Source organism: Manacus vitellinus, unplaced genomic scaffold (assembly GCF_001715985.3).
Source record: "Manacus vitellinus isolate BGI_N305 unplaced genomic scaffold, ASM171598v3 scaffold_8_pilon, whole genome shotgun sequence".
Taxonomy (NCBI): Eukaryota; Metazoa; Chordata; class Aves; order Passeriformes; family Pipridae; genus Manacus; species Manacus vitellinus.
The window spans coordinates 11648921-11675190 of NW_021940864.1; the positions used below are offsets into that span (position 1 = coordinate 11648921).

The 26270-nt window shown below is 39.9% G+C and overlaps 1 protein-coding gene across 2 annotated transcripts in view; it reads left to right on the plus strand.

Annotated features, from left to right (window-relative positions):
* Window positions 1-12467: 12467 nt before the first annotated feature.
* EML4 (EMAP like 4) overlaps window positions 12468-26270 on the plus strand; it is an 89388-nt gene continuing 75585 nt past the window's right edge. Inside the window, exon 1 of one of the 2 annotated variants that reach the window (XM_018085249.2) lies at window positions 12468-12484. The gene's annotated coding sequence lies outside the window, so the exon portion shown is untranslated. The remainder of the gene's footprint in view (window positions 12485-26270) is intronic. The other variant, XM_018085248.2, reaches the window with a different exon arrangement.

Sequence of the window (26270 nt, forward strand, 5' to 3'; positions counted from 1 at the left end):
AGTTATAGAATAACTTCCACCACCATCTCTCAATAGAGGGTTGATACTCCTCCTCTACCCATTCTCTTGTTAACATCAGATAATTTTGAAAGCTAATCCAGAGTATCAGATGCATCAGTGTTTTATGTTGGCTGTGTTCAATTCAGGTGACCTTGAAACACTGATTCTCCTGTATCACTTCCATATTTTCTGAAGCCAGCAGAAGGCTTTGAATCAGTTCATGCTCTTTGTAGGATGCTGCACCAGCTTGCCTGTACTTTCTTTCATAAAGAAAGCAAAGGCAATGGAACATTTAAAAAAAAAAATCAAAAGTGGAATGCCTTGCTTAGGAAGTTAGTTTATATTGTTCCATAACATGAGGGATAGTATCTACAACAGCACTAGGGCAGCAACCCATAGGGGGAAAAGATGACTTTCTGTTATTACCTACAAAGATTTTTTTTTTTTCAGACTACAATTATCCAATCTTACTTTTTCTGTTTAAGGTAGAACTTATACATAAATAACAAATCAGTGTAATTTTCTCTCTAAGGAAAATGTCTGGTAGTAACTAGTGTTTCAGATTTTAATAATGGACTAGTTTTCAATTTTACAGTCTCTGGTACTGTACCTCTAAAGCAGTTTTTTTTCTTTGTAATTCTATTAAGTCAGCATATTATTGTTTTTCTCATATTTATGAATTTATTAAACTGTTTTTTTCCTAGCAAAACAAGTATGGGAAATCAAAGTACTTGAATAATTTGCAAAAGCAATTTTTTAACTGATAGCATAGCAATATTAGTAGCCATTATTTTTACAAACGTAGCTCTGATAGTCATTGGGAACATAATACTATATAAGAAACAATGACAGTATCATATAATATTTAACATAGCCCAAGTTGTCCAAATGCTATTAGGGTATAGTTTTATTAAAATGTTTAATAGTTTTATTAAAAAAGACTTTTGTATCCACGCGGTTATCTTGTGTTAATAACTTGTTAGAATTGCCATGTTATGTTAAATTGTATCAGAGTATAAGGTGTAATAGTCTGGAGGTTAATCCTGGTTCCCTTTTCAGTCAGTGAAGTTTCTCCCTGTTTTTTAGCCTGTCCATCACTTAGGAGGTGGTCTGTGTTCAGAGCTGTGTCCCCTTTCTGCCTGGTGCTGCAGCTTCCAGGCAGGCTCTTCCCTGCTAAATTGTGCTGCAGGATCTAAAGCTTCCTTACTAAATCAAATCTTCCAACAGTGAATCTAGTTTAAACTGCTAATTTGCTAATGATCCAAACCAAACTCCTGACTCGAGAGGTTTGTGCCAAGTATGCGCCGTTTCCACTCTAATCCTTTTACTAAAGAGTGGTACCTTGAAAGCAGTTATCTGCAAGCGTTTTCTGGCATGTTTTCAGGAATGGTCAGCTTCATTTCCACAGCTGCTGCCTGACTCTGTCCTGTCTGTAGGAAAGTGGACCTATGCTGAAAAGCCACTGTGCTCTCCCCACCTGCATCAAGATGCTCTGCACCACATATGTGTGTGCGTGGTACAGATAGCCCAAGGTATTGCTTTGGGTTATGTGTTTTTGCAGACTGGAGGACTTCACTGAAATAAATAGCTATTAAATATTTAAAAATTATTGCCACTATAAATTAATGCAATTTTTATTAAAAAAACAAAAGCTTTTTTTTATGTAGCCCAAATGCTTATCCTGTGTTGGTGTTTACACGTGATGCCCTTGCTGGATGGTCAGATGCAGCCTGCCTCCAGACCATTTTGTATGGCTCTTGGGATGGGTGATTAAGTTTGGATTACAAATTCAGTTTACTGCGTTCCTTCTAATGTATATCCTGCCTAAGAATAGCAACTGATTTATAAATGAGAAAAGGAAGGAGACAATGCAAATAAGCTGTGTTCTCTCATGTCCGTTTTAATGCCACAGACCTGATTTCATCAGGGAAAACAGCAAGATGCTTCCTCCAAATTGTTGTTTAATTTAATCCTCTTCTTTCCACTTCTCCCCACGTCCCTCCAATGCCCATATGCTCCATGTGTTTTGAGGATGCTGCAAGAACAAACTGATTTCCTCTGATTGTGGGTATGCTTGAAAACCTGTAATTTGCCTTAATGGAAGGTAGTGCTGACCTCTTCACTGCAATGAAGCAGATAAAATCAGTTGCCTGATTACACATCAAATGAGTTGCTCATTAAATTAGATAATTCTCCTGTGGTGAAACAAAATGAGTGATTTGAATTCTGTCAAGAGACTAGCAAAGAAAAATAGTAAGGTATAAATCCTCTGTTACAAAATGCTTGAAAGATATGAAGTATAATCATCTGCAGTCCACAACTGCTCTCTCTTGACTTCGTTTTAAAGGAGCTGAGGGAAACTGCCTCCTTGTGAGCCACCTTGTAGGGTGATAGATGCTTCAGTAAGGTGGTTTTGAGGGTTACTTTTGCAATACAAATGTGTCTATGTTAAAATCCTGGCTATTTTAGTGTAGGAAAGCTGCACAAGTACCTTGCAACAATTCATCAATTCCTGACTGCAGTAATATAATTTTCCACTTTATTTTCATATGGAGTGGCAGAATATTGAGCATTTTGACAGAATAGTGGAAAATTGTATACTTGATGGGGATGAAGACTCTTAAGGTTGCTTCAAATCTCTTACATTGCAAGTGGGATGCATCCTCAAATGATGCCTAAAGAAACATGCAACATTTAGCGAAAACTTCAGAAACAGGGACTAGAATTTTCTTGGTATTTAAGCTGGTCTTCTCCTTGCTACTTAATACCATTCCTTTTGTTCTGATGTCCCGCAGTATAATTTGGTAGTGCATGCTTTCCTGTAGAAGCCTTCATATATATTGAAAATAAAAACAAACAAGCAAACCATGTATTCATGCTGTAAATACAGCCCGTGGAGAAATAAAATAAAATATCCAGCATTGCAAGTTTGTAACTTTCAAGTAGATTTTGCTGTGGGCTCTGTTAAGGTAGTAAGTCACTAGCACTTGGTTGAAGGAAATAGCTGAGTCTTCCTGTTTATAGAGATAGCAGACGAAACACTTCTCCTAAATAAAACTTACACTGAAATTGTAGCATTGCCTGTTGCTCACTGTCCTGTGAGCTCCTGTGGTGATTACAGACTTACAAATAAATAAATCACTTTTACTGTTTGTCTTCTGAAGCTTTGTTTTGACTAAAACTTCTTAAACATGCAATAATTTCTTTTGGCTTGAGAATAGAAAAAGAAGGAATGTGGATTTTTTTAGGGAACTTGTATACTGGACTGAATATTTCAGTGGTTAGATGTAACCTATGGTATGCGATATTCAAAAAAAAAAATCTCTTAAATAATTTTGATCACCTTATTGAGATTTGGACATCTTCTGTGTCTCAAGACTGTCCTGAGATCAATCAAGTGTCGCTTACTTTAAAAATTTGGAATACTTAGGAACATCACAGACTGTAAACGTAACAATACTTTATTATGTCCATACTTTAAAATCCGTGTAGCCATGTGCTTTTAACAGTTCTGTAATTCTCCATTTGGCTTTGTGGAGCGCTTTAAAAATGGTACAAGGTGATATGAGAAAAAGTGTTTACAGTCCGTTTCATAGGTAACATGTATTTCAAATGGGAGTTATATGTTCAGGTTGTCTGCAGGTTAGAAGTTAGTGTTAAAAAAGAAACACACACACACAAAAATCCTCAAAACTTGCTATGTGTAAAGCTGTTTGCCAAGTATCTACCCAGAAATCCTGTGGTGGAATTGTGCTCATTACTCCTATGAGGAAAGGCTAAGTGATATGAGAAGCCTGGAGAAGAGAAGGCTTCAGGGTGACCTTATTGCGGCCTTCCAGTACCTGAAGGGAGCCTACAAGAAAGCTGGAGAGGGACTTCTTACAAGAGTATGTAGTGACAGGACAAGGAGGAATGGATTCAATCTGAGAGTAGTTTCAGATTAGATATTAGGAAAAAATTCTGTGAGGATGGTGAGTCACTGGAACATGTTACCCAGAGAATTTATGGATGCCCCATCCCTGGAAGTGTTCAAGGCATGGTTAGATGGAGCTCTGAGCAACCTGGTCTAGTGGAAGGTTCTCTGTTCCTGGCAGGGGGGTTAAAACTAGATGAACTTAATGGTTTTTTCCAATCCAGGCCATTCTGTGATTTGTTGTATAAACTTGGCATGTAAGCAGCTAGTTACATGAAGTCTGCTAACTTCTCACCCACACGTATTAAGAAAAGTATAAATGCTGCCATAGTCTGTATTTCAAACAAAAAAAGGGGGGGGGAGCCACACAAAAGTATTTTTTATTATTTTAGTTTACTTTGTATGCAAATATATAGGGATTATTCCTTATCCTAAGCCATTGGGAGCTTAGAGCAGTCTGTACTGTTGTCCTGTTTGCTAGTGAAGAAGTTACTTTTAGTTATAGTCCCATCACTCCTGTTATTTTACTCACTTAGCTCATGGACTTCATCCTTCTCAAAGAATAGATGGGTAAACTCTTCATTTGAGTCTTGATTAAATTCCTTTAAAAGTTGTGACTTCAGTATGTTTTGGATTATTCTCTTGTTTTCCAGCTGTTATTACTTGAAGGTAACTAGGTAGATCTGGAGTACAGAAGCTTCTTGTGGTGAAGTGAGGACATAATGAGCTTGATCACATGCTGCCATAACCACCTCTACCTCTCAGGGCTGGTGGTTCCACAGTGTGTGGAGGAGTGTCTTAGGTGATATGATACCATCAAATTCCTCCTGCTTTTGACCTTTAGTCGGTCTCTGAATCTTTGTTGAGCTGAATTCTTGGAAAATACAACTGCATTTCTTAAAGCCACCAAGGACCTTCTCCATTTTTCTTTAGTGGTGTTTTCCCCCTGTAGCATGAGGTGTCTTTGTCTTCACCACAGCTGTTTAGTCTGTCAGTTCAATTAGTCTCTACTGCTGCACACCACAGTTTCCTCTCTCTCTTTCTCCCTCTTTCAATTTAGCCTTTTTATTCTTTGCTTTGACCTTTAGCTGTCATAGCAGGATTTATGATCCAGGGGAAGAAATTATTTTTCCTCACCTATAGAATGTTTTTTTTCTGGCAATATCAACAGACATTTCTGTAGTAAAAAGTTGACCTTGGTCTCGACTCTTGTGATAGGGATACCAATTAAAATGGTATGTTGCTTGTGTCTTACTGTCCTTTGGTTATTCTCCAGAGAGGCTGTCAAAGGTGTTTTTTTGTAATATTACTATTCCTACAGGTAGAATAAATGGGAAATCAATACCTAATTTTATGTCAATAATGTTACTCAGACTTTCAAGTAAGCATGACTTCTAGTCTGGCAGATTTAATTTGTTGACTTAGTTGAAAGGTACCTTTTGACATCTCTGTGTGAACCAAGCTGAATCTTTCTAATGACAATTTTTTATCAAACAATTCATGCAAATAATGTGGCTTGTTTTTCCCATTTTATATTCACCAATTTTTATATTACTGAGAATATTACTGAAAAACAAGGGAAGTAAACAGCATTTCCATATTTGTCTTTTTTTAAAAAAACAAATGTGTATCTTGTATGTTTTTCCAACAGCACAGGTCCTAAACCCTGCATTAGGATTTCACAATAGTTCAATCCTATATTTGTAAATAATTATTGTGACCCATTTTCCTGAGAGTACAAAAATCTGTTGTCAACTAAATTTAAAGGAATGACATAGATATAAAACTGTCTCTACAGATTCTTTAAACCACTTTGTTTAGTAGTCTGTGCCATCAGAAGGGTAATTAATTTATGGACTGTACAGCTGTTGTATATAATATGTCAAAACTGTGTGGCTGTAAATGATCTTTTGATAAGGTCAAACTCTGAAGTGGTGTAATAGTCTAAGGTCTGACACCTACATCACATTTGCATGTGTTAGGTAATATTTAAATCAGAGATAGTGAGTTTATGCTGGGTGGTCACAAATGGAGATGATCACCCCACCCCTCAGATGGAGGATTTGTTGTGCTGGCGTATGCAGAAGTCAAAAGGTGTTCCTAGGCATTTAGACTAAGCCAGACTAGCATCTGTGGGTTTTATTCCTCATTTACATGTTTTGCTCTACGTCTGAGCCATCGACGTAGTGATGGTGAGGTGGGGTGATCACAGTGTGATCCCACATCGTCCCAGTGCATTGCTGAACTAGTCACCCACTGTGCAAGCTCTCTGTGCATCCAGAAGTCTTGTGCTGGACATCCTCAATAAGAATTAGTTTTGTGTGAACAATTGCACTTTTTGGTGGTAGTGTTTTCATAAAGGCTTTTCTAATTCCTCAGTATCTCAAAGTGGATAGTAAATGAGACTCTTGTTGGTCTCTGTCATAAATAGTGCACTCTTTCAAATTCTATTGGGTTTTTTACTCTTTTTTTTTTTTTTTTTTTTACTTTTAAAAGTAGTAAAAATAGTCACCATTACAGCAATACATTAATGGAAACAGTCAAAATGTAGAGATTTGTTGACATGCAAGAATGACATTTAATCATTTTTTTAAAGAATATGCAACTCTTAAGCAGTGTCATATTTATAGAAGTAGATACTTTATTTTGAAAGTACTTTGTTAGAAAACAGTTTTGTAGTTGGCTTCTCTGCCTATGTTTCCCTTCTGCATGGCAAAAGCAATATTTTACTTTCTGTTGGCATGAACTAAATGATTAGACAGCAGTCACTTCACCATAGCTAGTCCGTAACCAAGTTTTGGTATGACTAAGATTACCAGTTAATTGTCATTATTAATAATCAATCTCTTGCTGAGCACTTTCAGAAGATGGAAATGCTTCATATTTCACAACCTTGTACGATATACCTGTAGTTTTAAAAATATCACTTACACAAAACTTGTGCATTTGAAGCTGTGTAGTTTCTTGACCAGAGACAAAACTGATTATCTCCATAAAAATACAGACTGTGTCTGACAAGGATGCCACTGTTCAGACTCTTCCCTTTCTCATGGACAGGGTTGCATGTTTTCATGGGCCACCACCTGGGTTATGTGGTCTGGACTGTGGTCTGGAACACATGCTCAACATAAAATTTGCAGGAGAAACCCTTTTGTGGCTGTGTTTTAGATTTAATGCATTTTCATCTTGTTTGCTGGATAGGCAGGAAGGCAGCTGCAAGCAGTCTGCTGTGCAATTGCTCCAGGCAGGCAGCGGAAAGCATGCTACAGCTGTGGTTTGATGTTATGCTCAGTGAAATACCAGCCTTACACATTGCCACCCTTCCTACTCTCCACATCAGCCTGCTGCCACCTCCGTTGTGTTGGTGCAGCTGCTTCAGCAGAAAACCCACCTGACAAAAATAGGCATTCATGTGGTTATTCTTAAAAATATGCATGTACATTTGGAGGGCTTTGTATTGTTTGTAGGTTTGTTTTTTTTTCAAGTTACGCAGTGTGTGTTTGGAAAACAAATAAAACAAATTTCCCCATTAGATCCCTTTCCTAGGCTGGTTGAGCTAGGTTTTAGTATGGTTTAGTTGTGGAGGACAGCCTCGGGACAATTTTTAAGGTCCAATATTCACCTGTTGTTTATCATGTTTTCTGCATGCTATCTCCTTTTGAGAAAAATGCCATAGGATGAAGGAGCTCAGTTTAGCCTAGGAGCAGGATGTTAAGAGAAGGGCCTCTGGCACCATTGTGTGCTCTCTGCTGCATCCTACCCTGGCACTGCTCACTTGGGGATTTCACTTTCTTCTGTATCAGTTCTTATTTTGCTCAGTTTTCTGGCAATGAAATGTGATTTACAAGTGTAGCTGTTTCAAAATCACATTAAGTCATCCATGGACAGAGCTGCTGTTGACAGGCACGATTCCCAGCACTCTTTCCAGAGGGTACTGGAAAGAGTGTCTCCTCCCTGCTGCTTCAGGGGTCATTGTGCCATACACCATGTGACTGGGCTGGTAAGTTTTCCTGTTTTGATGTTGAAGAGTTAGGTTTCAGGTTGTTCAGTCTCCCAGTGTGCTTCCTTGTGCAGCCCCACGAGCTGTGTTGGCAGGAGCAGGATGAGAATGGGAAGGATGCAGGAGAAGGGCAGGGATGCTTATTTTAGCAGTAGTGCTGCCATATGCCAGTTGTAAGTGACCTTAATCATAGGCAAAGGTCCTGCCTTCTGTCACTCTCAGTATTAATGCTTGAGAGAATGGGACTTTCCTAGGGTTTATTACAGTGCCAGCACCTGGAGTGGAGTGAGTAGCGACTGCCACATCCCACAGGTGTTAATGGGAGCACTGAATCCTGTGAGACTGTTCTTGTCCTTCCTAGCTCACTAACCTCTGTACACCTTGCAAGTCCTGCTGGAAACAGGCTCAAAGCAATGAGCATCCTTAACAGAAGCATGTCTTTTAAAACTGTTGAATTACTTTGTCTCATCTGATTAAATGGTTTTGGTCTGTTGTGCTAGCTTGGAGATAACACATAAAACATCATTTTAAAACCGAACTGAAAGAATTTCCCCCCACCCTACAGAAAATGTCATAAAAGGCTTCAGGTCTTAAAGAATTTGGGTAGTTTAAATTAAAGAAATTGTTGTTATTCTCTCTTTTCCACGGGGTAAAGCTAATGGATACAGCTGCTGAAAGGTGATACTGTTTGGTGGTGAGGTTAATTGCCAATTCAAAAAGAAACATTGCTACAGTTTCTTTTCAGAAAGAAGAAAGCAAAATAATTGCAGGATTGTTTGCCAGTGGAAACATGATTGATTTTATACATACGAGGAACAAAATTAACTGGTGCTGCCCTCTTGCAGTTCAACAAGAAGATGGTCATTAAACTAGTCTCAGTATAGTTACACTTTGTAATATTTAGGTACAGCTACAGGTGTTCTGAAGAAAAGGTGTGTAGAGAGAGTCTCCAGTAATCTTTTGGATGGAAGATAACTGTGATTGCCTTGTGTAGCAGTTCTTGAATCTGAAGTCTCTTAAATCTGAAGGAAATTGAGAAACCCTAGTTCTGTGAAAACCAATTCCCAAATTTCATGTAATGGCAGGTATTTTCTTAGGAGCAGTATTACTTGCCAAGGAAACTCAATAAATAATCTTCTGTTTTTTAAGTACTAAAGATGTCCTGGGAACAAGGTGTCTGTTCTGCAGTCTGTACAGCTGGAGACATGATGGCTTTGGTGGGGGTCCCCGTAGTTTCCTTATCTAGCTCTGGGTTGACTGGAAAGCAGTTTTGGGGGTATGGGGCAGAGGGACCTGCTTCTTCCTCCTCTTCACATGGAAGTGATGACTTCAAAAACTTCATGCCTTCCTGTGGCCCTCTTCAAAAGCTGGAGGAGCCATTTGCTCCCACCTCTGAAGAAAAGGTGCATTGGAGTGTGTTTTGGCTCATGAAAAACTTGAAGTGTTTCCAAAATTATTCTTTTTGTAGATTCAGAATCTGACTGGTGCTGCTGCAGTCTTTGAGACATCCACTGTATTTACCAGATGTGTAGTGTTCCTAAATATCCATATATTGGGGGTAAACAAACAATGAATGAATCTGTATTTATATGCAGTGTGTGGAGGTCTGTTCCTGATCTTTAACATGCTTTGCTGTGTTAAATTAAAATGTTCGGTTTTTGCGTGGTGTAACAACATACTTTGCACTGCTAATAATCTGAGAAGTTTTTTTCCTATTATCTATGTGTTTTATTTTGGTCTGTGCCATATTTTAAGTATTTTTTTCATCATTTTTGCCTATCTAAAATTCTTAAGAAGAGCACCTCCTCATCCCCCACCACCCATGTTAAGTAACAGCAGGGAACAGGGGCCTGAGATGGTGTTTAAGTTTGCAAAGTTTAAAGGCAGACGGATGTTGAAGGCTGTCAGATTGCTTAGAAGGACAGGTATGGTGCAGAGATAGAGGAGTGTAAAATCCTAATGAGGAGTTATGATTTTAATGAGAAATTTAAAGGCAAGTCAAGGAATTTTGATCAAAGTCCTCAGCCCAGCAGGGAACAGGCAATGGGTGGGTTGACACAGCTTCTGCTATTTTCAGGGAGAGCTGTGCCTTCTGAAATCTTATTTCAAAAGTTAAGAGTTCAGAGGATCATTATGATAGTGCTCTACCATTTGCTTTGGTTTCTTCTGCCTCACTCTGTATGCTCTTGATTCAGTAGGAATTAATCTCTGTTTAAAATACCACTGTAATGAAACTTCTTTGCTGAGGAAATCCCTTACTTTTAGAACTAAAAATTAGGGTCATAGATACCCAGAAATAACACTATTTCATACCTATTTTACAATAGGAGATCCTAACTTTTTAAATACAGAGTGTTTTACTTACAATGTGTGAACTACATTGGATGTTTCTTGCCAGTTGTACATAATCTGTGTCATTGTTCAGAGCAGTAATGGCCACTTAAGATTGCAAATCAAGCCTCTTTCTGCTCAGTGCTGGTCTTACCAGCACATAAAATGTCTGTTTGGCCTCATGGAGCATTTTGGCCTACGATTTTTTCCAAGGCTTCATAGTTGTATTGGGAAGGATGTTGAGTTTGAAAGGATACCAAAGTGTGTGTTAAATTATTCTGTCTGCCCAACCCACTCAAGATAAGGCTCAGTGTTTCATCCTGCAATTAAAATTGTTTAATGACATGATGCAACATAGTGGTTGGGACAAGTTGGAAAGATGGGTTCTTGGTCAATCCCAGTGTGCCACAGCTGTGTGTTGAGGCCCATGTCTTCATTAGGGCCCTTTCCTTAATTGTGTGCCCTTGCCTTTTACCGTTTATCATCTTCCACTATTCAGTTTCCCAGTCCTTTCCTGATATTAATCACAGTAGTTGTCTGGCTGGCTTTATGCTGCAGAGCTGTGTTCAGCTGACTGCCTTCTCTTTTTTTAGATCACTGCAGAGGTCGATTCCTCCAGTCTGTCAGGAGCTGCCTGAAAAGAAGTATACTACTGTTATGTAGATTGATAATTTTGGGGAAAACACACAAAACCCACTGTGTGCTGTCTAAATTATATGTTGTTGTGAACCTATGAACATTCTCAGCAACTGTTTGTAATGGTGGAAAAAAACTGCTGCCCTCATTTTTTGAATGGAGACATGGACTTCCCCTGTGGTTTTTTGGGTTTTTTTACTATCCCACTGTTGTCTGGAAATTAAAACTTTAATCCAGACTTACTTAATATGCTTGCAAAGCTTGAAAATAATAAACTATTTCAAGTATGATAGAAGAGGCAAAATACATGCAGTACATATTCATAAATAGTTTTGTTTTGACATTTATCTTGCTGTAGTCGTTCTGCCAATTGGCTTCAGGCACGGCTACCAAAAGAATGAACACATGTTGCATTCATTAGTTCTCATCTGGCTGTGCTTCGTCTTGCAAGACAGACAAAATCATGATCACATTAAATAGATTGTAATGCGTTTGTAATACGAGTTCCCTTCTGCTGAACAGAACGATAACTTTGCAAAGCTGCTGCTTTTAAGCCATGATATTTTGCTTAGTTTTCATATAATGGATTTGAGTATATTGCCAGTGATGTCATTGCTCTTTCGTCTCGAAAGATGTCATGTGAAAAATATTCCAATATAATCGAGAGCAAACAACCACCCCCTTCCTCTCTCCCCCCCTCCCCGTGAGAACCTCTCGTGTCACGCTGCTCTGTGACTGACGATAGATCTGGGGTGTTTCTGACAGATAGACATGCTTTGGAACGATAATGGTTTATTTGAATAGACCGAGTATAAAAATCGTATTCATTAGTCATTTGTGGTAGTTCCTTATGCCCAGACCGAGGGCAGACTGATCGCTGTTGGCTTTTTATAGTTAATGTCCCGGTTTTGTCACCGGCCGTGAGCACCGTGCGGCGCGGTGGGACCGGGCAGGGGGGTGTCTGTTGCCGATTGCTGTGGTTTCCTACGGGAAGGGTGCAGGACCCTGCCTGTGTGCGAGCAGCTGCCAGTTTCCTGCTCGGGAGCAGCTCGGCGAGCTCCGCTTCCCTCCGGAGAAGGCACCGGGGCCCGCGGCTCCCGCCCGGTGCCGCAGCGAGCGCGTGGTCGCCGCCTGCGGGCCGGCCCCTCCCCGGGGCTCGGCCCCGGCCCGCCCCCGCCGGCCTCCCGCGCTCGCTGCCGGGCAGCGGGGAGAGGCGCGGGGACCGGCCGCCGCCAGCAGGGATCGGGGGCCGGCACCGTCCGCCGGCGTCCGCCGGCCGAGCCGGGGCGCGGGTGCTCGGCTGAGCCTCGGCGGGAGGGCGGCGGGGCCGGCTCGGCGTCGGCGAGAGGGATGGAGGAAGCCTTGCTCTGCCTGGGCGCAGGCTGCGAACCCCTCGGCGCTCGCCGCCTTCTGCACGGGGTAAAGTACCGCGCCTGCCCGCGCGCGGGGGGGCCGCCCCGCAGCGCCCTGCGAGGGCTCTTTCGGAATGATCTCCAGCGCTTCCCCATCCCGGGAGGGGAGGAAGGGAAACCTGTCCGTACCCGGGTAGATACTGCCCTGTCTGGTGCGAGGGCAGCTCCGCGTCCCCGGCAGCAGCCGGCAAGGTGTGCCTGCTGAGCGGCTCGCTGCCCTGCGGCATCCCAACCTCGAGAAAATTAAAACACAGAACAAAAAAAAGGTAGCCAAACAAAATTATGATGTGTGTGGATAACGGAGGAAACGAGAGGAGGATAATGACGAAGTTAGTGCTCTCTGGACAGAAGGCTGCTGGCGCGGAGCAGCGTGGGGCCGGCCCGGCGGCCCGGGGCTGTCGGGGGAGCGCGTTTCGTGCGAGGGACCCTTCGCAGCCCTCGGGAAAGGGCGGCTCTTACGCGTCCAGCCCTTCGTTTGGACCTCTCTGTTTGACGCTCTCCAAAGGAAAAGTCATGGGAAGCCCCGCTGGGACGCGTGGGCTGCGCGGGCCTCAGGCAGGCGGCAGTAAAGGCTCGCTCAGCGTAGGTAGATCAGACCCGGCGGTCTGCTGCGGCTCCAGCCGTGCGCCTCCTGTGCGGGGCTTTCTGTCTCCGAGGCATGTATTTGCCCTTCAGAAATAAGGGTTTCTCCCCCCCGCCTTCGTTTTTACTAGTATCATAGTAAAAATGAAATATTTCAATGCCTGTTTCATTTCTTTATAAACAGCTACTGTCAAACCAGCCTCTTCAGTGCGAATTGGGTCATTTAATTGCAGCGTTCTGGCTGTAGCAACCAAAAATATATGGTCTTAAAAAGAACCAAATGATCCTTGCCAACAAATCGCATCAGAGATAAGACGTGTTTCTCTTGTATATTGTGGAGAAGTGTGTTTTTCCGAATAGAGTGGACATCACCGAGCAGCTCTTCTTTGTTTGCTGATTTGTGCCGTGCGATTTTGGTGCGAATGCAGCATCTCACGTGTAAAACCTTACACTTCTGGCCTGAAATATGATGGTCAACGGGAAAGTGTGTTTTAAAAAATAAGGGCAAATATTTAATGCATAGATTTCGATGAGTATGTTGGGGAAGAAAGGAATGACCTTGCTATGGTGTACTTTCTTGAAGTGAGCAATGCACTGTACTTTATCTGCTTTAGAATTCAAACTATTCGGTTTAGAATTCAAGATGTTGCAACTCTTAAGAAAGAGAGGAGGGTAAATTGGAAATTTTAACATTACAAGTGCTTCGTATGATTTGTTTTTGCAATCTTGCAAGGATTTTTACAGTAGAAAAGAAAGTTTACTGTTTAGCTGTTTGTCTTCAGAGCAAAATTCAAAAGAACAGCAATTTTTATGGCTACAACTTGAAGCTTTGTTACTGATATGTAGAGGTTTATGTTACCAACATTTCCATTGACTTTAATGGCTTTTAGCAAGAATTTCTGTGATCGTCTGTAAAAAACGTAGCGGTGTCTCAAACTTCAGCTTGAGACGTATCTTGAAATTCTGAAGCGAGTGTGACATGATGGACTTACCTTTTGAGATTTGTATAGAAATCCAGCAAAATAAGGTGCAAGAAACACATTTTTTTTTCAATGCATATGTTCTACGTCAATTTTTTTCTGCGTCTTAAAAAATTATTTTGCCTGAAATCTTGGTGAAAGACTGAAGATTGTGCTGAGTAAGAGCTAAAGACAGCATTTGTGATTAACAGAAACCGTGGCTTTGGGTATTATTAGCAGGGCAGTGTGCTTTGTTGGTTTAAAACTTGATTCCTACTTATACAGTTAGACCTAATGTATCTTTATATAGAGTTTTTCGAGGACTGTGTGTTGGTTTGCACATAAACTAAGGAACTGGTGTGGTGGAGAATTACAAAGTGCTTTGTTCGTATGAAATTTCTAACTTCATCCTTGAGAGTTCTTTGCCTTGAGGGCTTTTAGCAACTTTGCAGTGGTAACAAGTATGAAAAAGCCTGAGATTAAGCTGTAGAAGGAATTTTTTTTTTCTGTTGGGCCATACATGCTCGTTCTTGCTTTATTTAAAGGGGCTTAAGGCTTTGTACTAACAGTAGGGTATTTCAGGTGAGGTTTTTTGGGATAACTTTTTTTTTTAAAGTATATATCCTATAACGATGTGCTTTTCTATAGGAACTTGTCTACCTTACCTTTAATTGTGATTTGTTTTGTCACAGGTGTCATTATACATACCTTCAGTTGCTCATTTTTTGCCATAGCTAAAAATTAATTCCTCATCATCATCATGGCTAGGCTTCGCGAACGAAGATTTTGGGGAAAAAAAAAATTAATTCCTAATTCAGGAGTAAAGAACTAGCACTCCCTTTTAACATATGGAATACCAATGCTGATAAGCAGCTTAATCAAACTTTTTTTAAAAAAAAAGCTTCTCTGATGTCAGTAGGGGTGAATTCTTTTTTTTCTAATTTTTCTAATTATCCTTTTATAACTAAAGCTAAGATAAGGCAATGTTCCTTCAGGAAGAGCATAGCTATCAAATTAGATATGGGCTAGAATTTATCTTAGATGATACAGATCAGGTTAGAAATTTTGAGTTTGACAAATGGAAATATTTACCTACAAAGAAACCTTCAGTTGTCATGCTTCTTGATTAAATATTTGCCTCCAGTGACACTTAGCATTGAAAATAGTATTTATAAACAGAAAAAAAAAAAAAGTGAAACAAACTCTAGTATCCCCATGTTTGTAAACTTGATTACTTTCAGGCTTTTGGTTTCGATTCATTTATCTTTAATGATAATACTAGTAGAGTTTGCTTAGGGTTTTTCGCAGTGTGGATTCACCAGTTGCTGGAGACAGGGATGATAAAGGTGAGGTTATGGTGGTGGCTCTGCAGGGTTTCTCCAGGGGTGACACTGAGTCCTTCTTGGGCTTGGTGCCTCTCACCCAGGGGCTGTCACTGTTCTGTGGAGGGCACCTCAACCAGCAGCGGCTTTGCTACCCATTCTCACCCAGGGTCTGTCACTGTTCTCTGGAGGGCACCTCAGCTGGCTGTGGCTTTGCCACCTGCCTCATTGGCAGGGAGTGACAGTGGCCTGCATATGCTGCTGTTCTTGGTGCTGTGCTTCCCTGTCTGGATGCTCACGCACAGGTACTTAATTTGGATTAGTATCTGACATAAGGAACTTAGCTGTGAGTATTTGGATATTACAAGGGCTTTTTTCTTTCCAGTGCCTGTTATGTAGGCAAAAATAGACAAATGTGACATAGAAGTCCTACTTTCAGCTTGATATTTTACCTAAAATGGATAGGTACTGGATGGGGACCAGTTAAATAAACCAAGTATCAACCTATTTCAGGGGATTACATCTCCCTAAGCACTGTTTTTTCTGATAGTCTAGAGTTGAAATCCCATCTCATTGTAGTTCTTGAAAGTACCATTGTTGCCTCTTATCTGCTGGAATTTTCAGGATAGTGTATACTGGTTTTAAGTTCTACCTCCTTATCAGGTTAGTATAGTTTTACTTACCACCTTCTAGTAATTTGACTGAGTTAAAAGAATCTTTTGTTGAAGGGTTATAAGCACAGTTGGACTAAGCAGAATTTTCTTGCTTTGTAAGTTAGCTGAGCCTATGCTTAATGAAGTGAGCTGTAAACTAGGTGGGCTGTGTAAAAAGGCTTAATTGCATTAAACTTATTGTCAAAGTGCTGTTTCCTCATCAGATACCACCCCCTTTCCAGGAAGGCAGAGAAGGGACATGGCTGTTGTCACCCAGCTGTGCACAGTACAGGCTGGTGCAGTGGCATGGGGAGCTCTCTCCGAGGTCGAACAGTGTTTGACTCTGCACGTTGCTGACTGTAAACTTGCTGTAAATGTTTGTAAATGTACACGTCTCATTACAAGTCTTTCAGTATATTTGGTACATACTTTGGTAACTAACAGTGTTATTGCTCGGTAGCGTCTAACTGAATATCTGCAGTACTGCACTGTAACAGCAGTGCTATGTGTATACAACATAAAATTGCATATAGTGTAAAGATCCATAGGAGTTTTCATCTCACACTGTTTAGTAGGTTAATTCTTGTCTTGACTCAATGGAAGTCTCATTTCTTTAACTTGATAGTTACCTTTTGAAACTATAATTCCATTTTTTGGTAATGTTTCTTCTGCTTTGCCTTTTCAGGTCTCTGTCTCACTCCTAACGGTTCTAGGAATATGTGTTAGTCATCAAAAGGGGGTTGAGGAAATAATAGTGACTTGTGCAGGTTAATGGGTAGTGTTTTCTTTGCAATTGCAGAATGTAATTGCAAACCACGCTTTAAGTTGCTGAAGTATCGAAATTGGTGAAATGTCAAAGGTGGAGCTGACGCAGCAAACATGTCATTAAAGGTCAGATAGAAAGGTTCAGACTGCACACACTTTCTCAGCACCGAGTCTTTGCTCTCAAATTTTGAGTAATGTCCTGATTAAGAAAGTATCTTTATGAACCCTGTATCACACCCCTGCTTCACACAGATAAGTAAATTCATCAAGAAAGTGGTGTTATTGGAAACTTCCTCCTTGCAGCATACTCAACTGAAAGGCTTCTTCAACCTGCTCCTTCTGCATTGAGCCAGAGCAGCATGGAGAGCAGAACTTGCAAAAAGAAATACAGAAAAACTACTGGATGTGCAGATCCTGCTCTGTGAGCAGGGGCGGAAAAGGAATAACCAGATGTTACAGTCATTAATCACAGTTTTTTATTGTGTGGTGAGAAGATGCCCTTATGTGTCGTAAAACCAGGTAGAATTTAGGTGATGTCTGCTTTTGCTCTTCTCTCCCAGCACCTTTTTTGTTCTTTGTATGTTCTAAAAATGCATTAATTTGTCGAGGTTTGCCCATGAAGCTCTTCAGGAGCATTTAAAACCATGAGAATACCCATAGTCAGATGTCTGATACCTGTGAAATGCATCAAAGGAAACATTCCCTTCCAGCTGATGGAGTTGGTCCTTCAGGTTCTTGCATGATTTTACCTATTTAGTAAATAAATGGCACGGTGTCTTGAGCAATGAGGTGTTTTTTGAGGTACATCTCGGAGATGTACAGGCTACATGTTGTGTAGCGCTCTCGTGCGAGGACTTCCTCGTATGCAACTTCGCAAGTTGCGAAGAATGGCCACACCTAGTTAGAGTGTGGGCTTGCACATGAGCTGCAGAGGGCTAAGTGGAGGTGGAAACCAAAAGCATGTTGACACAGTAGGTTACTAAATGTGGATTAGTAGGTTAAACAACCTGGCATTTAGTCTTGAGTAGGAGTGTGTGCTTGAATAGTTACTACATGGAAGCTGTGATGTTGTTCACTCTCTCTCGGGCTCACTCCCTGCTAGTTTGTGTGGCCCTACCCCCAGCTGCAGCCCAAAGAACATGGTCATGCTGGCTCAGTTTTAATTCTTTTTCCTATTGCTAAAAATAAAATAGAAGTAGTAAAATAAGGTTGTGAGGAAGGGTAGAAAATGCTGAAAATGTATAAAATAATGTTCTTACTGATGTATTCTGCTGTGGTGGGAGGATTCTTTTTCATGCATGAAAGATTCTGTTATTTTGACTGGCAGTATTATACAGAAATAGTATGCTCCCGGATGGTTCTTTTATATGTATAAAGAGCTGAATTAGCATAGCTAATGCTTAGTAAGTGTATGTGGAATTAATCAATTCTAAAACATAAGCATTAGAGGAATAAACTCGATAATTCAGTGATTTAAGATAATAGCTGCTTTCAGAGTAACTATTATTTTTTTGGCTTTAGATTGTTCCCCCCCCCCCAGTTATCAAACAAATAGAAATCTCCTGGACATAAAAAAGAGAATAGAACTGAATTGCAAACACTGGAGACCTACAATATATAGCTTTTTCCAGTATATTTTTCACTTTGAGTTTGAAGTGTATTAGTAAAAAACTATAAACTTTTTTTCTGTGGGTTGCAGGCAGGCTTTACCTAGCATTGCTGTTCCTGATCTCTTATAAAAAGCTGAAAGTGGTACCCAGTGATATAGCCAGAGAAGAGCTCTGAGATAGGTCTTCAAGGGAGTGACCGCTGATGTGGCAGTGGCGGGCTGAGTGACGGTATAGAGCCTGTCTGGTTGCATTGGTGCTCGTGTACTTCTGCAGCAAAACATTTCTGCTTTTTTTGAACTTATGTACTTTAGCACATAAAGATTTCTATTTCTGAGGAGGCTTGGATTGTTATCAGTTCTTGATTAATTAATGCCTTAGTTTTGGGGAAGAAGGAAATAAGTGGGAAAAAAATGCAACTTACTCATAGTTTGCAGCACTGCTGTTACTTAGTCCCAATCAGATTCAGTTCTTGTTTCCCTATCAAGTATTTGTAGTATTTGTAGTATTTCTAATACTGGACATATCCACGATCAGTCATGTCTCTTATTATTTGTAGGGGTATCTTCTTTACCTAAAAACTGTTGCTTTGTAGCAAATAGTGGGAAGAGAAACCTGAGGATTTTTGACACTTCAGAGACTCCCATCTGTAGAAAGATCAGAGAAGTAATCTGTTTATGGTACCAAATGTGATGTATTTAAGCAACTTTGATAGACATAACTTTGATAGACTCCCTTTTGAGTTTACAAAATTTGGCAAACTTTCCACACAGAAGTGTGTTTTCCTACAGAATCCTTTGTGAAAAAAGGAAAAAAATATCCCTGCAGACAGGTATGTTTCGCATGTAAGCAAATTCCATACATATATTCATGATGGTTTCGTATGATTTATCAACATAGAGTATTTGTCGAAAATTATTGTTGGTAGTTCCCTTGCTAAGGAAAGTGCGGCAACACTTGATGATAGATCTATACTCTGAATGTTTAAAAGGCTACCTGTGTTTATAAAATAATGAATAATAATATTAAACATTTCGACAGCTATTCAGAAGCAGCGTGTTACAGGACAGCAGGGTGAATGTCTGGATGGTCTCCTGTCAGGCAGCAGCTGTCACAGCAGCAGGAAAGGTGTGAGCAATGCTTTCCACCCACACCTTGTTTACAGCTGTTACTTCACCAAGGCTGTTTAATTGCTAACATAATAAAAAAAAAGGGAGCTTAACTAAAGAACCAGTCAGTTGTTTAATTGTATTTATGCTCAGTTCCGCTTTTTGAGGGTGGCTGTTGACTTGTACCAGCGTAGATACTTCTGCTCGCTCTCTGGCCTGTGTTTTCTATGACACACAATGCGCAAATACTCCCTTTATTTCTCAATAGTTGCTCCTCTGTAGTAATTGAAATGGAGATTGTGACTAATGTGAGATGAGTAGCTGCAGATACCACCTTACAGATTGGCTGTGTGGGAGTCATGCAGCTTGTTCTTTATCCTTGAAACTAAGTGGAGAGCTTAACTGCATCTGTAGTATGACTAGTCTTTACGGAGATAGTTTAGTTCTTTTCTATGCAAAAAAAGCCCCCAACAAAACTGCTGTGGATTTGGTTCCACCTGGAGTAAGCATTAACTGTTGTAGAAATGTTCCTCTAGTACCAAAACTGCAAGCAGTTACAGAATTTGGGGAGACATTTTGGTGGAGGTAAACAAAAGCGAGATTGTGATTGCTACTGTTGGAAGTGTTGAGTTGGATCAAGCTTGTGACTAGAGAGCTTTAGTCTCACAGATTAGAGAGCTTTAGTCTCACACTCCCAAGAAACAATGGACTTTTTTTTAAAATATCAAAACCAAACCTTACGTCTGTTCTTGCCTACAAGACACAGGAGAGGTTGAACAACTGCAAGACGGTATCCCCTGCAACAGCAAGGATAATATTTTTGTCACAGACCTGGGATAAGGGGTGTCTTCTGCAGGAGATGGCTGCCCACTGGAACAGACAGAGCATGCCAGGCATGCAAGCACAACCAGCCATCCTGGCCCCATTGCAGCAGCACCACAGCTGTGGTGGATGGTCACAAGAGAAAACTTATCACTGGAATGAATACTCCCACCAGAAGGCTTGTCTCTTAATAGAGGTTATTTTTTACAAGAGTGTATTATAATCTTTAGCTTTTGGATAAGAAAATGCAATGAAGGACAATAACTTTTCAAGGTCTCTTTGGCTTGTCAGAGAGGAAGCTGAAAGTTGGCATTTTACTAAATGGGCTCTGGTATTGAAAGGAAATAAAGCTGTGGCCGCATAAGACCCTGAATAAGTGGAAGGAATTCCTATACCCAAAATACCAGAAAACTAAGATAAGGCAATGAGTTAAGTCTATTTCGAAACAGATTTTACTTTGATCTGAACTCACTGTGTCCTGTGACTTGGCGGATAAGAGCCATCCAATTACCCCGCTGTGTACACCTGCCCTGGTGCCTCCCTCTTGCTCTGATTTAAGCATGTTTCTGCTGAGCACAGAAACCCACCAGATCCTGCTTTTTGCAGCAGAGCTGAAAGGGAAGGCTTCCCCTGTGCAGGGTAGATGAGTATTTTGTGAGAGAGAGTTGCTTATTTCTTTGGGAAAGGAAATGAGTACTATGGGCCAGGATTCTGTTTTTCTTGACTTGGTGGAGTTTTGCAGGGTGGCATTTATCATAGATTGGCTTAGAATAGCACAGAATAAGATCAAATAAACTTAGTTTGTAAATTGGTATTTTTGATGTTACAAATTAGATATTTATGAGTCCTGGGGGAAGGAAATGAGCAGCACAATGAAGCAGCCAGTACAAAAAATTTCAGAAATATTCCAACACTTTTATTTTCAGAGATAATGTCTAACTTTATTGCTAGATAACAGAAACTAGAGATTACTTGTTTGTGTGTCAGGATATGAGATCAGTAAAATTTTGCAATTAAACATTGCATGGTACAAAATAAAATGTATCTATAAAAGAAGAGGGTATGTTGTTTTTCCTGATGTTATCTCACTTAATGATTTCAGTGCTTTTCTAATTTGTTGTGATGTTATACTCTAGAACTGATGAGAATATAGCAATCTTAAAGAGTAGAAACATCTTTCCTCCGGGGCAAAAATGTACTTGTTAAAAGCATACCACAGACAAAAACTCAGATAAGTTTGATGCCCAAATAAGCAATAAATATTTAAGATGTTGGAAGTTTTCCATAAGTTTCAGATTAAAAGTATGTTGGTACTACTGACTCAAATATTTTGCAGCAGAGGAGATGCACTGCAATGATGAGGAATGTTGGACTTTTCCTGTGTTGTTGCAGTCTAAAGGTTGAATGTTTTGCAAATTTGGATTTTATTTGCATGTTACTGGGAAAAAGTATCTTTTGGAAATATGCTTTGGAAATAGAATTTGAAAAATTGGAAGTAACCTGTATGAATTTAGGCTTAAATTCTGAAAAAAAAAAATTCTCTAAATATACGGACACTTCTCTGAACAGGAGTTAGCAGCATCACTATTACAAGAGTGGTTAAAAAATAAGTGGCCCCAGGGGGAGGGAGAGGTGCAGAGAGAGATGAAGAATCTGAGATAACTCTGAGTGCTCTTTTTTCTTTTTTCTTTTTTTTTTTCTTTTCCTCCCCTCCTTCCCTCTACCCCCTGCTCCCCAAGCCCTCTTTCCATTTACAAACCTTCACACCTTCCTTGCCTGCCATGTGGTGGTACCTATCTGTGTAAATAAGTTTGCTGAATACTCCAGGAAAATCAGTGTTTCAGATGATCCCATGCTTCTCAGTGAACTCTGTGCTTTTTCTGGACTTTGTGATGTTTTGCATAGCAGTACTTTTATCTGAGCCTGATAAAAGTTACTGTCATTCATTGTTGTGTTGAGCAGATCAGCGACAATTAATGCTGCTGTCTTTTTGTAGATTTATGCACTATTGCCATATGATTAAGAAGGGTGTTCTGAGTGGGAAGTCATAGTGAGCATAGAAGTCAGAATTGGAGTTTTTCTTCAAGACTGTATTTAATCTTCTGGATCATATAGATATTAAGATGCAGCCTTTAATTACTTGCTCATAGTCTTCCCACAGTTCAGAACTCTGAAAAGCTAGTTCTGCCTAAAAAGCAGTTTCTTGGTGTTTTGAGTTGCCTTCATTTTCTTTGCATGTCCTTCTGTTATTTTTGTGGCAAGACTTTTATTCGTGCTTTTCAAAGAAATGCACAAATTTAAGCATTGATTTTGCTGTGGCACTCAGGGGTAGTGTGTTGGTAGCCCACAAGTGTTAATTAACCTTTTTGTGGTGTGGGACAATGTTTGCATTTAACAGATGAAGAGTGAAGTTAAAAAGAGATTAAGGTCAAAAGCATCTGCTAATTACCTAATTTTCTAATTAAGTAATTGCCTGATTTGAAACTAGGAAGGCTTGATTGTCAAAGTGTGTAGGTAGGACATGTCAAAAGCCTGATTGCTTCTGGTGGGAGTACCTGTGAGAGCTTAGCACTTTTCCCCACTGATGGATGTCTGGTGTTTGGGCACAACATGCAGGTTCTTCCTCAGGTGGGAGAGATGTTTTCCTACTCTTGCTGTCCTGCAGTGGTTACCCTGGAGCCCCAGACAGTGACTGGCTTTGCCTCTGTCCTGCAAAGCTGGAACCTGCTGAATTTCTTCATGGGATGGCTTGGGAGGCAAGTAGTGGCTGAGCCCTTGGTGAAGAGGAAGACCTCAGAGATCTGGTCCCACTTCAGCATAGGAAAAGTTGTTTTCTTAGAAAATTTTGGTTAGATCAGTTTGGGCATTAGGGAGGGTGGGGGAAAAAACTGCAGGCACTGAAATTTTTAACTTGCATTGTTTCATGCTTTTTTAAACTTTTAAATCAGTATTTTATCATGGAAATGTTCTAACACTTCTAGCACAACATGAAATATTTTCGGCAAAGAAATACTGACATATGTGGGCTAAAGTGTTTTTGTTAACGTGTGTGTAATTTATAGTAGAACAGTTCATTGCAGCTCTTTGGTTGCTACGTGAATTTCAAAGTTTTTGTGTTTGAAAAGGTGCTCCCTGCCCCTCTCTCTTACTGTGATGTGAAAATAGGATGGCATAAGATACTGAAAAGAGCTTGAGGTGACTTGGAGTGCTGCTGAATGAGTTATATGGGGGATCTCAAGCAGGTACCCATAGACACCACAAATTCTCTCAATGGAGTGTAGAGGTCACTCACCTGTAGCAGAAACGCTATTTTGGAAGGAAAAGGACTTGTCCTGCTGGTTGAAGGCCAAGCATTGAAGAGTCATGAGCTTCAGAACAATATCAGGAACATCGAGAGCTAAGCAATGTAAGGGGAAGAAAAGTACTTGAAAACCACAAGTCTTAAGTAGTGGGTGGAGGAAAACCTGTGAATGGTCTTACTCTTGAGATGCATCTCAATGGAGGTGGAGCTGATATGAAGTATGCAGTTGGGGAAGGATACCTGAGAGAGCCTGCATAATTACCTGCCTCTTCAAGTAATTATATGGATACCAATGTCAAATATGAGAAGTGTCTGTAAGTGTTTTGTTTTCACAGTCTGCCTATCAAAACTAGTATCAGCAAGTATAAAAGTATAAAACTTTTGTGCTCAATAGGTAATACAGTTACTGGAAACTTAGGGAAGCAGAACACTCATGTTGGTCAAATAGAGCATGGGTGGAGATGTACCCTGTGAATCTCACGCTTATACATTTCTGGATTATCCGTATTAAAACTGAGTGTTTACAGCAGCAGATGCAAAAGCTTGTTAGAAAAATATTCTTTTATCTGCTGTAACTTGTGGTTTTTACAAAGTTATTTTTTTCCAGGATATTTTTGTATCATCTCTTAATCTTTTTCCTTCCTTTGCTTTTTCATGTCAGGACAAAAAAAGGTATGAAGGCCTAAGTGCACAAATCTGTTTAGCATACACAAACAGAGTATTAATTATTAGGCATGAAGTTGTAGATCATCTTACATGTCCAAACAACCCTTTCAAATGAGATTGTTTGAAACATGGGTCATGTTCTTTATAATGTATTGGTGCAGTAGTAGGTTCACAGACACGAACTTGCTTTGAATTAACCATAAAACAGTCACAAATATCAAAGGTCAGTAGCAGCTATTGCATTGCAGAACATTCATGGGTTTCAGCAAAATCATCCCGTGGATCACCTACAGACAAATCACTACAACTGTAAAATGAATATATATCATGCTGAATTGAGAAGTCCTAAGAAGCTTTGTCCAATGTAGTTATATCTTTTGTTGTTCTTTTGAAATCTAATGCATTACTATAATGATTTAAATTTATAGTTTATGGCCCCTTTTTTTTTAATTGAGGTTTCGAGTGTATGATTATCTCTACAGATATATACAGATGTGTATAGATCTTTTACAGATGGGCCAGTTTACATTTATTCAAGTAATGGATAAATTCTTAACAGCATAAATTACATTCCTTTCAGAGCTTTGACTGAGATTTTTAGATGTAGTCTAAGTTTCAGACTTGAGTGAAGGTTGGTGGGGTTTTCTTTGGTTAGGTTCTATTTTTTGGGTAGGAGGTGTTGTTTGGGTTTGTTCATGGCCAAGTTCTGTATCCATCACAACATGGTGGATTGCCCAGCTATATTTTAAAGTAAATAATAAGCAGTCTTTTAGACAGTTTCTGTTTAAAAATGCAGATGAGCAATTGAGGTGATGACTTTTGATGTTTAAGGCACTATCCACTAGACATTGCACTCCCGTTTTATGATTTGATTCTGCAGTAGGATCTTTGTAAATAAACTTACTGCTTGCTGCTTGACTTGTTATCAAAATGGTTCGTGAAAGGCTAGTGTAGAGTAATATATTGTTTTTATATTAACTGTTTGTAGGGGACTAAAATAAGATGGATCTATGAATTGTTAAAAAAAATCTCATGAGCTGTACAAGAAAGGACCATCATTTCAACCAAACTGTCTCATTCAGCATCAACCCTGAGCTGAACAGCAAATTAGTTTCAATTCAGTAAAGAAGAATTGGGAGATTAAGGAAAAAGAATGAAAAACTAGCAAAGGAAGCAAAAAATATATGGGATAACTGAGAGAGTTAACGACCAGAGTCTTGCATTTGCGGGAAGTGAGAACTTGGGGAGAACTTCCCACTCCATTGCCATCCCACGTAGTCTTGTTTTAGGGGCAAATTAGAACTTAATACAGTGTTGTTTGGGTCAGAGGGAGCTCTTTTAATTTTCCATGTTTGTGTTGTGTGTTCTAATTCCCATTTTTGTGTTCTTTTCATGACTCACATCCTTTACAAAACTGAGATAATTTGTGTGCTGGCACTTGGAGGAGGTGAAGAAGATACTGTGGGCAGAAGCATGGAGTCTAATTCTATTGATTTGGGGATTTTTTGAGAATTATGAATTACAGATATGGAACACAATTCTTGATCTTTACACCCTTTATAATCTAGTCTTAAGATAAGTGAATTGCAAAAAACTGCGGAGTTTTTTTTTCTGGTAGCATGGTAGAAAAAACAAGTTTGTCAGTTATTTCTCTGGAAATATAAGACTCATCTGCAGTAAAATTATTCACTACTCTTCAGAACAGAAATTGCAAGTTGTACAAATACAGTGTTTCCTGCAGATGTGAGCTGATCATAGTACTGGTGAGAAAGCATTCTTTTGGGCCAGTTATTCCCTGAAATTGTCAGCCAGATCTTTATGCCAGTCCAAGTAATTTCTGTTGCTATTCTCTAATAAAAGACTCTTACCACTCTCAGAAAACTTCATGGGTTCCTTAACAGATGGGGGTTTAAAATTACCTGTGGTTTCTGTGGCTTTATTGGATGAAACGTAGAATTTTCCACCCTGTGGTTTAAATTTCCATGTGCTGGAGTTTGTAGAATTTGTTTTTCTGAAATGCTGCTTCTGTTTAAAATGAAGCCCTTACTTATGTTTGGTGGAGGCTGGGAGGAATTGACTCAGAGAAGTGATAGTGGATGCTCTGGAATTGTTGAGGAGGCCCAGAATAGATGGTTCAGTAGTAAGATAATTTTTTTTCCAAATGTAGCCATTTCAAATTTCTCCTAGGCAGC